The sequence below is a fragment of the Nomascus leucogenys genome, chromosome 4, assembly GCF_006542625.1.
Source record: "Nomascus leucogenys isolate Asia chromosome 4, Asia_NLE_v1, whole genome shotgun sequence".
In the NCBI taxonomy this organism is placed as follows: Eukaryota; Metazoa; Chordata; class Mammalia; order Primates; family Hylobatidae; genus Nomascus; species Nomascus leucogenys.
In genome coordinates, this window is record NC_044384.1 from 28,446,207 (window position 1) to 28,460,842 (window position 14,636).

Here is a 14,636-nt window from a genome sequence, read left to right on the forward strand (position 1 = left end):
CTGTATCAGTCAGAAACACAATGTGAATCAGTGCACACAAGCACTCCTGGAAACCAACCCACTGGGAGGAGAATCACAGCAGTGCCCTTCCATGGGTGTGATCCCCTGAGTTATGGTTATAATTGTGTTCTCTCAGACTCATAAGTAAGGGGACAAAACAAATAAACCAGACAATATGCTGCCAGACCCTATTAAAGTCAGCCAGAGAAAGCTGTCTTAGGGTTCCACCTGCCTGAAGACAGGATTCACACTCTATTGAAGGGGAATAGAGCTACTTGGATACAGGCACAGCAGGAAGACAGCTTTTCAAAGAGACAGTGAGAAGAGTGCAACAACTATTGGGGCCACGAGTCAGACTGCTGACAAACTGGAACCTATGATTTGGGCTCTGGCCAACAGAACAAAATGACAACAGACGATGACAGGAAATGGTGTACCATGAGCCAGAACCAGGAACCTCCACATTCCAGCAACAGATTGCAAGCTACAGAGAAAACAAGCTGGGAGTGGACAAGTGGGACTTGGACTTTTCGGATATTGCTGTCTGATGTTTGGAGAACTAGAAACCAGGGAAATATGGCAGATGCCCATGGTTGCCTACCCGAAAAGCATCCCCTCAACCCGTCTTCCTTGCTGAAGAGCCTATTGCCCTCTGCAGAGGTGACAATGCCATTCACCCACTTTTCCAGCTCCCCCTGCAGCTGAGGAGTGAGTATATGACCTAATTCTGGCCTATGGAACCTGTTGAGGGGCTTCTGGGAAAGATTTTCCTCCTACATAATGCTTTCTTCCCCATTTGATGAGGAAATATAGCACCTTGGACTGCTGTGGTCAACTCATGACCCTAAGGGGAGACACCATCAAAATGCAGACGGCAAATGGGCAAATGGGATGCACCTGAGTCTTCATGATGTGGTGGAGCCACTGCACTGACCCTGAAATCACCTGTTTCCATGCTACTTCTCAGTAAGATAATTGTTCTTACAGTTCACATTGCTTCCAGTTGTGTTCTCTATTACTTACAGCAGCTGAAAGCATCCTTGCTGATACAGGGGGCATGGAAGGAAACCTGGTGGGCCCCAAGCCTCTTGGGGAAGGAGTGGAGACATACTCTTACCATTTTTTCTGCCCAAGATCTCACATTAAGAGGCCCAGAAAGAGCCATCAGCATTCAGAAATTGGAGTTTTAATGATTTGTATCACAGCCCCATCTCTCACCCTCAAAATACCTGCTCTGCAGCTGTCAAGAATACAAGAGATGTGAGAAGGAAAGCTCAGTGCTTGGTTATCAGAGAATCTTCACTCAACTGGGGGTCAGTAGTCAAAGAATTCCAAGATACTTTCCATGTGAGCAATAGGAAGAGAGAGGGCAGCGACTTCCCTGCATTAAGTTTAGATGGTGAGTCTTGATAGGAGAATGGGCATACTTTTGAGAAACAATACTCTACAGTGTATGAGTATTACTGTGTGTGTGACAGTGTAGACTATACACTCTGGGGGAAGGTAGGGTATAAAGGAACAAACATTTTTTGCAGTATGTACCCATTTAGCACACTGCCTATATATATTAGTTCACTTCTTTCTAGTCCTCACAAAAATCCTATAAAGTAAGTATATGCATCCTTTTTGCAAATTAAGAAACTGAGGAGCCAGGCACGGTGACATGCAACTGTAGTCCTGGCTACTCAGGAGGCTGAGGCAGGAGGATCACTTGAGGCCAGGAGTTCAAGGCTACAGTGTGCTGTGATCATGCCTGTGAATAGCCACTGCACTGCAGCCTGGGCAACATAACAAGACCTTATCTCAAACGAAAAAAAAAAAAAAAAAAACAAAGAAATGGAGCCTGTGAGACTTTAGCTAATATGCCCAAAATTACATGGCCATTTGGTTTAATTCCAAAGTCAAGGATCTTCCCATTGCATCGCCCTGCCTGTGTGGACACATGTGAGTGTTGAGGAGTGGAGAGGAGGTGGTGGATATGAGTGTGGTACATGTATGTGTGTTTATGTTTGTGTGTGAATTAGTGTATGTGTGTGCAGGTGAGTGTGTGTGTGTGTGTGTGTGTAAGAAATGATAACTAACAGCAAAGTTGTTTATTTTCGTTCTCAGCCATGGCTGAGTTACCTATATGCTAGATGGCCCACTTGATAGATAAGGTGTTGGAGCAAGATTTTTAGATTGCTTTGGGGCAAAGGGAAGTGCTAGATGTCTGCGAGATCACAGCCTCACTGGTGTCTGGTCCCAAGCCCAGCCCAGGCAGAGTTCAATAACCACTTTCTTGGTTGAAGACAGGGTTAAAACTGAGACTGTAGCTAAAATTAGTCTTGGATGGTATGTGGGTTGGCAGGTGAATATAGTTTTGGTCTCAGGGCTTCATCCATCTGCCAATCATCAGCACTTTCTTTTTAAGTTGTCATTTTGCAAGTTTAAAACAGGCTTCTCTGGTGTCAGGAAAACAAAAACATTCCTAAAACCCTCACAGCTGTGCCCAAGGGCTTCTGGACCTCAGGGCAGGACAAAGGAGAGCAGCAAAGTGACTGCTGGGGAAAGGGCAGGACTCGCTTTGATCTCCAGAGAGTTGGACACTGACAGTCTGGAGCGAATGTTCCCATTGCCAATATCCCCTCCAGGGCCTGTGAGGGAACAGGGTTAGGGACTGCCACCTTCTCTCCTGGGATGACAGGACTCCTAATCCCTCCTGCGGGTTTCTATGTTCAGATATTCCTTTCAAGTCCTTGGGAAATCATCCCCCAACTAATAAGGCAAGTTCACAAACTGCAAAAATAATGGCCCCCTCCAAGTCTCCCTGCCTGGCCAGGGAGCAGTGAGAGAGGCCCTCGGCTGCCACATGGATGATTCTGGGAGTTGAGGAGAGGCGTCCAGGCCCCATCTCCCTTCCTGTGTCTCCCTTCTGAGCATACTCACACTAGCATTGTTCGTGGGCTCCTGTCTAACAGGGGAGAAGCCATTCCCTCAAGCTGCCTGCATGGAATTCCCATCTCACACATGTACCTCAGAGCCAACCACCCCCACCCCATCACACGCGAGGGCGGGGCAGGGACCTACAGTGCATTTCCAAGGAGAGGCCAGAATTTGAAAAGACCCCAAGTAGTACCTGCCAGTTTTCTTTGTTCCTGGTTTGGCAGATAGAGGAACATTTGATAAGTGTGTGAGTAATTTAACTATCCAGGTGCATCAGTGAGGGTCGTTCACTACGCTGTGGGGGTCATGAGAGCAGGAGGTTAGATATAATTCTCAGCAGGCCCACAGTCTTCCAGGCAAGAAGCATATCAGCATGCAAGTGAGTTTGAGTTGTTTTATCATGTAGATATCCCTGAATCTATTCTGATGAACAAAAAGCAAATTATTTATAAGCTAAATTTAACTATTAATCCATATTCACACTGCTATAAAGAACGACCTGAAACTAAGTAATTTATAAAGAAAAGAGGTTTAACTGACTCACAGTTTCACATGGCTGGGGAGGCCTTAGGAAATTTACAATCATGGTGGAAGGCAAAGGGGAAGCAAGGCACATCTTACATGATAGTAGGAGAGAGAGAGAAGGGGGAGGTGCTACACACTTTTAAATGATGAGATCTCGTGAGAACTCACTCACTATCATGAGAACAGCAAGGGGGAAATCCAGTCCGCCCCATGATCCAACCACCTTCCCCTAGGTTCCTCCCCTTACATGTGGGGATTACAATTCGACATGAGATTTGGATGGGGACACAGGACCAAACCATATTAACTACTATGTGTACCAAATTATTCATAAGAACCCTCATGCCTCTAGTAAAAACAGCTTTAGAGGAAAGAATTCTTTAAATAGGCCATTCTCTTTCATTCTTTCTTTCTTTTTATTTTTTCAAGGCAGGGTCTCACTGTGTGGTCCAGGCTGGAGTACAGTGGCTCAATCATGGCTCACTGCAGCCTCAAACTTCTGGTCTCATGCAATCTTCCCACCTCAACTGGGACTACAGGCATGCATCACCACACCTGGCTAATTTTTTATTTTTTGTAGGGACGGAAGTCTCGCTATGTTGCCCAGGTTAGTCCCAAATTCCTCCCTCTTCAGCTTCCCAAAGTGCTGGGATTATAGGCATGAGCCACCGCATCCAGCTTAGCCATCTTCTAAGCTTCCTACAGACCTATAACAAGAGACAGGGAGCTATTCCCTAAAGCTACCTTAATGGAATTCATGCTGTAGGGGAGGGAAAATATCTTTTGCTCTAGTCATCTTGAGTTCTGCAGCTGGGGCCCTGCAAATTAGACTAGGAAGAGATAGATTAACAAGAGAAAAACAGGTTATTAACAGGCGCATCATGCCTTCACATGGCAGTACCCATCAATGAGTAAATCAGGATGGTTAGAACTTCGGCATATATAACATCTTAACAAAAGAACAATAAATTTTTAGAGAAGTGACAAGACAAAGGGAAAAACCTTTGAGCTTCTAGGGGCAGCAAATTGTGGAAAGGCAAATGTATGGAGAAAATAATGGAAGATAAAGGCTAACTAAGGTTTGTACGTGGGTTTCTCCGCTGCCATCTCTAGGCTGATATGGGTCTAGTGTTGTCCTCAGTGATTAATTACTGTCCTAACTAGTAGGAAGGGGAAGAGGGACCCCTTTACAAATTTATGTTCTGCTTTTAGGCAAATGATTGGGGAAAGGGCGAGACAGAGAGTTTTTCTTGTATCTGCTTCTTCTCAATTGCCTTCAATTGAGAAGGCATCTTTTAGGCTGACATATTTTGGAGTGGCATATATTTCTGCCTGTCGGTGTCAACTCAAGTTCTTTCTAGTCTCGCCAGCAGGCATCCACTGACATCCCCTCTGCCCAGCACTGGGAAATTTGCTGAGGGACTTTCAAAATAAGTTTCTGCCCTCCATGCACCTGTCCTTCCTTGAAGACAAGACTTTCAAATGAAAAAAGAGGAAAAGAACAATTAAAGCAGTTCCCTGTATCCATATGGAAGGCAATAAGTGAGTACCTGGGCTAGCTGGCTTCTCCCATGAAGCATCTCAGATAACTGCACTCAGCATCAACGTTCATAAAGGCCTGGAATTAACTCACTGTCCACAGTGGACCATTCCCTTTTCTCGCTCATGCTGCCCCCTCAGTGTGGCATGGCCTTCCTCCCATCAGAGTTCTCCCTACAGAGCCAGCTCCTCAAAGCCTACCTGCTTCGTGACATTCCCAGATGCCCAGTCAGGATGAATGACTCCTCCGACCAGACTCTCATTGTGGGCCAAAAGACCTGGAATCAGGAGTTACTTATTACAGCTTAATGGGAAGAGAAAAGGAAATCAGAGGCAGAGCACCCCAGAGATCATTATTCTTTGTAAATTTTCATTACACAACTGATATATATGTTTTTATAACAAAAAAGAGAATAAACAAAATGTTTAAGGACTCATAAACACAAATGAAAGTTATTGCATTTCCACAACCCAGAAACAAGAAGTAACATTTGGTAAACCTTTTTTCTGGATGTTATTCTACCTGTATCTAGATATAAAGAAGTTTAGGTGTAGGTGCAGATACAGATAATGTGTCTACCAAGAAAAAATAAAACAATACTGCACTAGGCTGTTTCTGTTTCGTTAACTGCTTGTTTCACTTGGCAATGGATACTGAGCATCTTTCCACGTCCAGAATTACCCTTCTAATGTCAGGCAGGTCAGAGTCAGCCTGATGTCTATGCGATTTCCTCCATAGATTAGATACGGAAAAAAAGCCACCAAAGGTAAAGACCAGAGACTACCCCAAGAGCTGCCCCCTGAGAGAGGCCAATCTTCCAGCACCTCCCAACTCAGCGCCTGTGCACAAACCCAGCTCCCTAAATGTGGCGCCGGGAGCTTCAATACCCAGACCTATTCCCACCTTCTGCTCATTCTGGCCTCTGCAAAACTTGAACCAAGCAAGCATAGGGCAGTTTAAGTTAAAGGGATCTGGTCAGGCACAGTGGCTCATGCCTGTAATCCCAGCTACTCCAAGATGTGGAGGTTGCAGTGAGCTGAGATCGCACCACTGCACTCCAGCCTGGGCCACAGAGTGAGACTCTGACTCAAAAAACACAAAGTTAAAGGAATCTGTGCCTCAGTTCTTGAGACGGCTTAGAGTTGCTGCCTGGTATAGACAGTGCCAGATTTCCACAAATCAGCAGTGAATTGAGAACTAGTTTTAAGGAAAACTGTTCGACATCTTCGCCATCATGTTTATCAACCTCAGAGTATTCTATGGTAAGAATGTTTATTTATTCAATTCCTATAATCATATTTAGGATATATATATATATTATTATTATTAAAAAGTGGACTGCTGCAAACATGTTTGCCAGATTTTCATGCATTATCATAAATGCACAATTTATCCTTTTCTTAAAGATAAATTTCTAGAGGTAGAATTGCTAGATCAAAGAACATACAGGGTTTTTTAAATAGAGAGCTTTTAAAATAGATAGTCAAGGTGGCCAAGTTTCTATCAATTTTACATTTGTGTATTAAAATGCACAAAGCACCTGGCATAGGAGATACTACAATCACGAAGGTGGTTTTCCCAGGGCGAGGCTTATCCATTGCACTCTGGATGTGCTGATACCTGCGATTATCCCAAATGTGGGAAACTCAACTGCATAATTTGTGGTAGTGGGGGACTGTGTGTGTGCTCTCCCCTGATGTTTATTAAAAAGAAAAAATTTTTGATTCAAAGTAAATAAAGTAAAATGCACAAAGGAAGAGCCCGTACCTCACCCACACATGGACAAAATAAAAGGCAGAGACAACCTCGTTGTCTGGATTTACAGTTCTTTGACTACTGCTGAGAACAAATATTTCAGAAAATAGTTATAGGTTATTTTTATCTTTTTTTTGAATAGTGAGTTCTTGACCTTTGTCCCTGGACTCCTTGAAGTCCCACCACATGTTAAACCTTAGGATAATACAAAGGACACTGATTTTTGTCTACTCTGGAGAATTTCCAAGAGTAAGGAGCAAAGTTCCCCAGTTCCCATGGGACCTACCCCCACTCCAGCTCACACCCCTTGCCTGCTAACCAAATTTAACTGCAAAGGTGTGATGGAGAAACGCTCAGCTTTTTTTTTTATCTCTGGCTCTAAAACTTTGAAGCCACTCAACCTAAAGACAAGTCTTCTCAAATGGCAAACCTTACCAGCCATCTCTTGGCTCCCTTGCCTCCCCTCCTCTCCCTTTAGAACTCAGCCTCAGCTGCTGCCAGGTCATGACATCTTTACTCCTCTTGCCCTAACATTCCCAGACGGTAGAAGACTTAGTCTGAAAATATATGTGTTCCCCATGTGTGTCTGCATCTGTGAGACAGAGTCAGTTCAGCAGACCCTCACTGAGTGTTTGAGCATGCAGGGCCCTGAGCCCAGTGCTATTAGAGACATGGAGATTAAAAAAAAAAAAAAAAAAGACATGGCCGGCTGCAGTGGCTCAGGCCTGTAATCCCAACACTGTGGAAGGCTGAGGCAGATGGATTACTTAAGGTCAGGAATTCAAGATCAGCCTGACCAACATGGTGAAATGCTGTCTCTACTAAAAATACAAAAAATTAGCTGGGCGTGGTGGTGGGCATCTGTAATCCCAGCTACTCGGGAGACTGAGGAATGAGAAACACTTGAACCCAGGAGGCGGAGGTTGCAGTGAGCTCAGATTGCACCACTGCACTCCAGCCTGGGAGACAGAGCAAGACTCCACCTCAAAACAAAAGAAAGAAAGAAAGAAAGAAAGAAAGAAAGAAAGAAAGAAAGAAAGAAAGAAAGAAAGAAAGACATAGTCTTTGCCTTCTAGAAATTAACAATCAGGTATGTGACTTATACTCAGATAATGACAGATGGGTACATTTTGAAAATCCTGTAACAGAAGTAAAGACACTGTGCTGTGGGAAGCTAACTTCCAGTCTGGAAAGTTGAAGACTTCATGGAGGAAGTGGAATTTACGCCTGACAGAAATGGGGGAAAGATAGCCCAGGAAGAAGAAACAGTCTAAGTAAAGGCAAAAAGATGGGGTAGTGCATTGAAGAACTGCTGAGTTCCATTTAGCTGAGAGTAGTTTATCTGCAATGGACTGAAGTTTGTATCCCCCCAAACTTTGTATGTTGAAATGCCAACCCCAAAGCAAGGGTCTTTGAAGATGGAGTCTTTGGGAGATGATTAGGTCATGAAGGTGGAGCTCTTATGAATGAGATTAGTGTTCTTAGATATGTAAACCAAAAATAAAATTCTAAGCCCTTCAATTGACTGATGAAGCTGCCTCTTAGCCAAGGCCATTCCAAAGTAAAACTAGTTCAGGCTGTGATGGAAAGCGGAAGTCAGACATGCTTCATTATACCCTCCTCCTTTTGGAATTCAGGCACAAATGGTCAGTGCTAACATTAAAACAGAGATCTTAAGATTGATAAAACAGACTCTTTGCAGCAATAAGATACCAAATTCCAACCTGACTCTACTATAGCATCACATGATAGATAGTAGGCCCTGAAAGAAATCAAAGTATTTTACCATAAAATTTATTTATTTGACATATTTTAAAATGGTCCCGCAAAGCTGCCTCTTGTAGGGAAAATTACTCTCTAGAGAATCCCCTTCCCTTTCCAGGTCTTTTCCCTGTTCTAGGAGAGAATCAACTCTTTCAACCAATTGCCAATCAGAAAACCTTTGAAACCACCTGTGACCTGGAAGCCTCCACCTCACCCCACCCCACTTGGAGTTGTCCTGCCTTTCCAAACTGAACCACCATGCACCTTACATGCATTGATGGATGTCTGCCTGTAACTTCTGTCCCCCTAAAATGTATAAAATTAAGCTGTGACCCAACTACCTTGGGTACATGTTCTCAGGACCTCATCAGGCTGTGTCATGAGTCATGGTCCTCACATTTGGCTCAGAGTAAATCTCTTCAAATATTTTACACAGTTTGACTCTTTTCATTGACATAAGAAGAGGCCAGAAGCCAGGTACGGTGTCACACACCTGCAGTCCCAGCTACTGGGGAGGCTAAGACGGTGGGATTGCTTGAGCCCAGGAGTTTGAGTTCAGCCTGGGCAATATAGAAAGACCCTGTCTCTAAAAAAGAAAAAAAAGAAAGAAGAAGCCAGAGAGCTAGTCAGCTCTCCTTTTTCCATGTGAGGACACACCAAGAAGATGACTGCCTGTGAACCAGGAAAAGAGCCCTCATCAAGAACCCAACCCTGCTGGCACCCTGGTCTCAGACTTCCAGCCCCCAAAACTGTGAGAAATAAATATTTGTTGTTTAAGCCACGAAGTTTACAGTATGTTGTTACAGCAGGCACTGTCTAAGAAGAAGGAATAGAAGATGAAGTCAGGCAGGAAGGCAGAGGCCAAACTTTGGAGGCCTGAACGCTGGGCCAAGAAACAGGGAGTTTTATTGACAACATTTAAGCAAGGAAGACATAGTCATAAGGGATCAGATACAATTGGCCACAACTATTCTAATTTAGAGATTAGATACCTAATCAAGAAAGACAAGAAAAGATGTAAATTGCCTACACTGCCTTAAAAAAATAATAGGCCGGGCGCGGTGGCTCACGCCTGTAATCCCAGCACTGTGGAAGTCCGAGACAGGCGGATCATGAAGTCAGGAGATCAAGACCATCCTGGCTAACACAGTGAAACCCTGTCTCTACTAAAAATACAAAAAAATTAGCTGGGCATGGTGATGGGCACCTGTAGTCCCAGCTACTCGAAAGGCTGAGGCAGGAGAATGGCGTGAACCCAGGAGGCAGGGCTTGCAGTGAGCCGAGATCGCGCACTGCACTCCAGCCTGGGCGACAGAGCAAGACTCTGTCTCAAAAATAAATAAATAAATAAATAAATAAATAAATAACATAGCCATTGCCATTGATGTGGACAGATTCCTGTTTATCTATGGATCATGCAACATAACAATGGATACGCACATTGTCCCACACCTGCCATTTTGATGTGGGGATGCTGTTTGCTTACAACTCAGAAAACTTCATGTGTGCTCAATCTTTATAGTTTGTTTGTGCAGGTCTTTCTCTCTGAGCTGGTGTCCAAGATTTCCAGACAGAAGGAAGAGCAAGTGTACCCTCCGTGTCCAGATCCTTAAATGCATCTGAGCAGCCTTTGACCCCACCTGTCCCCATGCCTTGATTTCAACCCCACGAGTGGGTCAAATGAGAACCTCTCTCCTGTCTCCTCTCTCTCTCTCTCCCAGTCTCCTCCTTCCAGCCCGGAAAGGGTCTTTATTGCCTTCCTGCATGGTGAGAAATTGCCCTATATGACATTCTACCTAATTTCCTCTCCTATTGTTAACATGAATAAACTCAAAACTCTAATCCTCCAGCTTTGATTCACATAGAACCCACAAACCTTACTTCTCCCAAAGAAGCTGGCTCTGTACATAAAAATCTTGCAAATGAAAACCCTGATTATCATCTCTGAAATGCACCTGAGACCCTATCTGGGAAGTCAGGAACTGAAATTGGTCTCTAGTCTTCAGTTAGATTTTGCAAAGCCCACTGCGTAGTAAATGATTTAACTTTGCTCAAAGAGCAGTCTGGCCTTTGCCGTTGGCCCCTGGGCGGTCATCTCTAAGCCCTTGGAATGTCCTGCCTGATAACAGTGCCCTTGTTTTCTAAGGGACTTTGGACTACACCAGAAAGTCCAACAGTGTGGTTTATAGTGAAAATTTGAGTCATATGATATCAGTTCAACCTCTAGAGGAGCTGGAACCTGAGGTCAGCCATGTGGAAAGTTGACCATGAAACCTCAGCACAAACTCTTAGACTACCACAGTGGCTCATGCCTGTAATCCTAACACTTCGAGAGGCTGAGGTGGGAGTATCATTTGAGGGCAGGAGTTCAAGACCAGCCTGGGCAACATAGCAAGACCCTGCCTTTACAAAATAAATTTAAAAATTAGCCAAGTGTGGTGATGCATGCCTATATTCCGAGCTACTTGGGAGGCTGAGGCTGGAGGATTGCTTGAGCCCAGGAGTTTGAGGTTACAGTGAGCTATGACTGTGCCACTGCACCACAGCCTGGGTGACAGAGCAAGACCCTATTTCTAAAATAAAATAACCCTGGACACCCAGGCTCAGGTGAGCTTCTTGGCTGGCAGTACTCCATATGTATTATCAAACATCTTTGCTGGAAGAGTAACACTGTCCATGACACAGGGAGAAGATGGCTAAAAGCTCCATGCTTGGAATTTTCCTGGACCCTGCCCTACGTGTCTCTTCCCTTGGCTGATTTTCAACTGTATGCTTTCCCTGTACGAAACTGTAACCATGAGTATAACAGCTTTCAGTGAGCTCTGTGAATCCTTCTAGAAAATTCTAGCAAATGACCAAACGTGGGGATGGTCTTGGGAATCCCCTGAACTTACATTTGGTATCAAAAGTGAGGGTGGTCTTGAGGGCTATTTGTCTAATTCTTCACCCCCTGATAGTAGCTGCCACAGCCTCAGTGGGAAAAGAGGACCACAGAGTAACAAAAATTAACTGCGATGAGAATTAGACAAGATAATAGCTCCTAATACACACGTATAAAAAGAAAACCAACAGTGCACACTAGGTAAATGCTAATAGTGAGATGCAGGCCCTGAGTAGTACCAAATTCAGAAGAAGGAAGAGTGACTGTGGGTAAAAGTGGTGAGGGAAGACTTCCTGGAGGTGGTGGGACTTGAACTGGGATTTTGAGGATGTAGAGAAATTAAACAGGCATAGTGAAGAAGAGCATTCCAAGTAGGAAGGAATATTTATATCAGCTTGCTAAACTGGCATATCGTTTAGAAGTCTAGAGAGTAAAGGTTACAACAGAAAATTAAGGTATTATTAGCCTTGAAAGCTTCCTGATGTTATTTATCTTCATGGGCTCCTTGATTAGCCAATCACTGTAAAAATCTTTTCAAAATACCAAGAATCCCATTGCTAATTTGGAACACAGAGGCAAGGATTCTATTCTTGATTCTTTGATCTTTTCCACAGCCCATGCTAAACATATCTCTCTGAAAGAGTAGATTGGCCATGAGAAAGATGGGATTGGTGAAGACCCATGGCCTTTGTACTCACAAGAAAGCCTTGGAAGTCAACGCTGCTGCACTGCCCAACATCAGCCATGCCAGATGAAAGTGCACTGCCCATCTCCAGCAGGTGCCAGTCACGGAGGATGAAAGCAAACAGTGCCCCCTAGAGGTGTGTGATGCGGCTGCCCTGTGGGTAAGGAAAACCTTTAAGGCTGCAAGCCTGATGTAAAATCACTGGCTCTAATATGAGAAATTACAGAGCATGGGCTCCTATACTGAAGGCCGTAACATAATTAAGGCTAAGGAAACCAGGCGTCGTGGTGCACACCAGCAGTCCCAGCTACTCAGGAGGCTGAAGTGGGAGGATCGCTTGAGCCCAGGAGTTCAAGGCTGCAGTAAGCTGTGATCATGCCACTGAACTCCAGCCTGGATGACAGAGCAAGACCCTGTCTCAAAAATAAATAAATAAATAAATAAATAAATAAATAAATAAATAAATAAATAAGAAAACTAAGGAATCCCCCTACACACACACACACACACACACACACAGTGAAATACTTCCAAGTATTCTCATCCAACCTGGATATACGGACTGTTTTCCATCTGTTCTCTCCAAAACACTACAGCAAACATAGGAAATAGAATTTTTCCCTTCTATTTCTGTTCTTTCTATTCCTATGCTTTCTATTTTCTATCTACTTATAGCTATCTATTTCTATTCTGTTGTTTTGTATTCAAAACTATATAGAAAATAGAATTTCCCTTTTCAACGTGACATAACTTTTTTAGGGAGATCAGGAACCTCATCAGAATTTGATAAAAGTCCTGAACTCTTACCCTAACAACACACACACACACACACACACACACACACACACACGAGAGAGAGAGAGAGAGAGAGAGAGTTTTGTGCAAAACTATAGGTATCTCCAAAACCCCCCTGCCTCACAGGACCAAAATGTGATCCTGACATCCAGTGGTAAGCCCCTTCTTTGTGATGTTCATTACTTTACCTCTGTCAGGAGTTTCTGAATTTTGGCTATGTCATAGTGCCAGTGTGGTCATTTACTTTTAAAAGACTTTGGAATGAGCTATGTAATGTGTCAAGGGTGATTCGTTAGCATATGAAGATCCCCAAGCAAAAATTCACAATCCAGCGGTGGCTACTCAGCCCCTCAAATAGTGATTGTTACTTAAATCCACACCACAGGTTTGTAAAATAGCATGAAGGATGTTCGAAATAATTGACACTGGCAAAATGAGTGATGTTCAAGGAATAAGGTTGCCATAAAAATTAACCAGGCCCCTTGAAAACATTAATGCTAAATAAGCCAGCACAAAGGGACAAATATTATATGATTCAACTTATATAAGGTAGTTGGAATAGTCAAATTCATAGAGACAAAAAGTAGAATGGTGGTTTCCCGGGGCTGGGAGTAAGGGAGAAAGGAGAGTTATTTTCTAATGGATGTAGAGTTTCAGTTTGGGACAATAAAAAAGTTATGGAGATGCATGGTGGTGCTGGTTGCACAACATTGTGAATGTACTTAATGTCACAAAACTGTATACTTTAAAATGGTTCAAATGGTAAATCTTTTGTATATTTTATCACAATGAGAAAAATTTATGCAGACCCTCCCATGCCTACATGAATGAAGTATAAGGAACAGGCAAGCCCAGGACCTAATACCGTTTGAGAAAACATTAGAGAAAGTGTCTGTCCCCACAATTTAGGGACTCCAACCAATATCTCATGTTAATATTTTAATCCAAAGTGGCTGCAATGATTTACGATAGCCAGGATGGCCAATCTTAGGCTCTGTGCTCGACTTGACTTCAAAGTCATCAGAAATCATAGCATCTACCTCTAAGTAACCCTTTGATGAAGTCAGTGAGGGGGGCCTCCCGTGAGTTTAAGGAGCACAATGTTTGACTATTTTTATGCTTGTATATCTGGCAGAATTCTGTCAAAAATTTGCTTTCACTGTAACATCCCACCCCTGGCCAGGTTATGGATAACGTTATCCCCCTAATCTCCAGAGGCTGCTACTCTTCTAACCAAGGAACCTGACAATTGCTGAACAGGCCAGATTCGCCTAAGCCACTACCCAAGTTCAGAAGAAACTCAGCCTGGCCTTCAGCCAAGAATGCAGCAAAACAGACAGTAGCTCAGGCCTGCATCCTGGCCCCAGCTGAGCCGACAGCTGCCCAAAAACTTCACCCTGATGGGATTGCTTTGACTGGGACAAAAGCCACAGGATTTTTAGAGTCCCATCTTGTCTCCACCCAGACTCAATAAGAGAAACTGTAGCCACACCAAGACCAGTTGCTGGGGAATATAAGGGAAAAAAAGAAAAAGACTACTTAATTAAGGAGCTAGCTCAGTTATTTATCAGGAAAGCTAAGTGTACGCTGCAGGATAGATGAATATAGACCTTAAATATAAAATGTTACACTGTATCATAACAAAGTTAAAGCTCATAAAGATTAGAAAATTGTTAATTCTCAAATTTCAGGAACATTGCATCCTAAAAGAACAAAGAGTGAGAAACTGCAACAGTCAACACAAGGTCCACCAACCCAAATGAACTTCA

The 14,636-nt window shown here is 43.5% G+C and overlaps 1 non-coding gene across 1 annotated transcript; it reads left to right on the plus strand.

Annotated features, from left to right (window-relative positions):
• The first annotated feature begins 6,519 nt into the window (after positions 1-6,519).
• On the plus strand, positions 6,520-6,683 carry LOC115835005. Its single transcript, XR_004029976.1, has one exon. It is a non-coding gene; the product is annotated as a U1 spliceosomal RNA (small nuclear RNA).
• Positions 6,684-14,636: the final 7,953 nt, after the last annotated feature.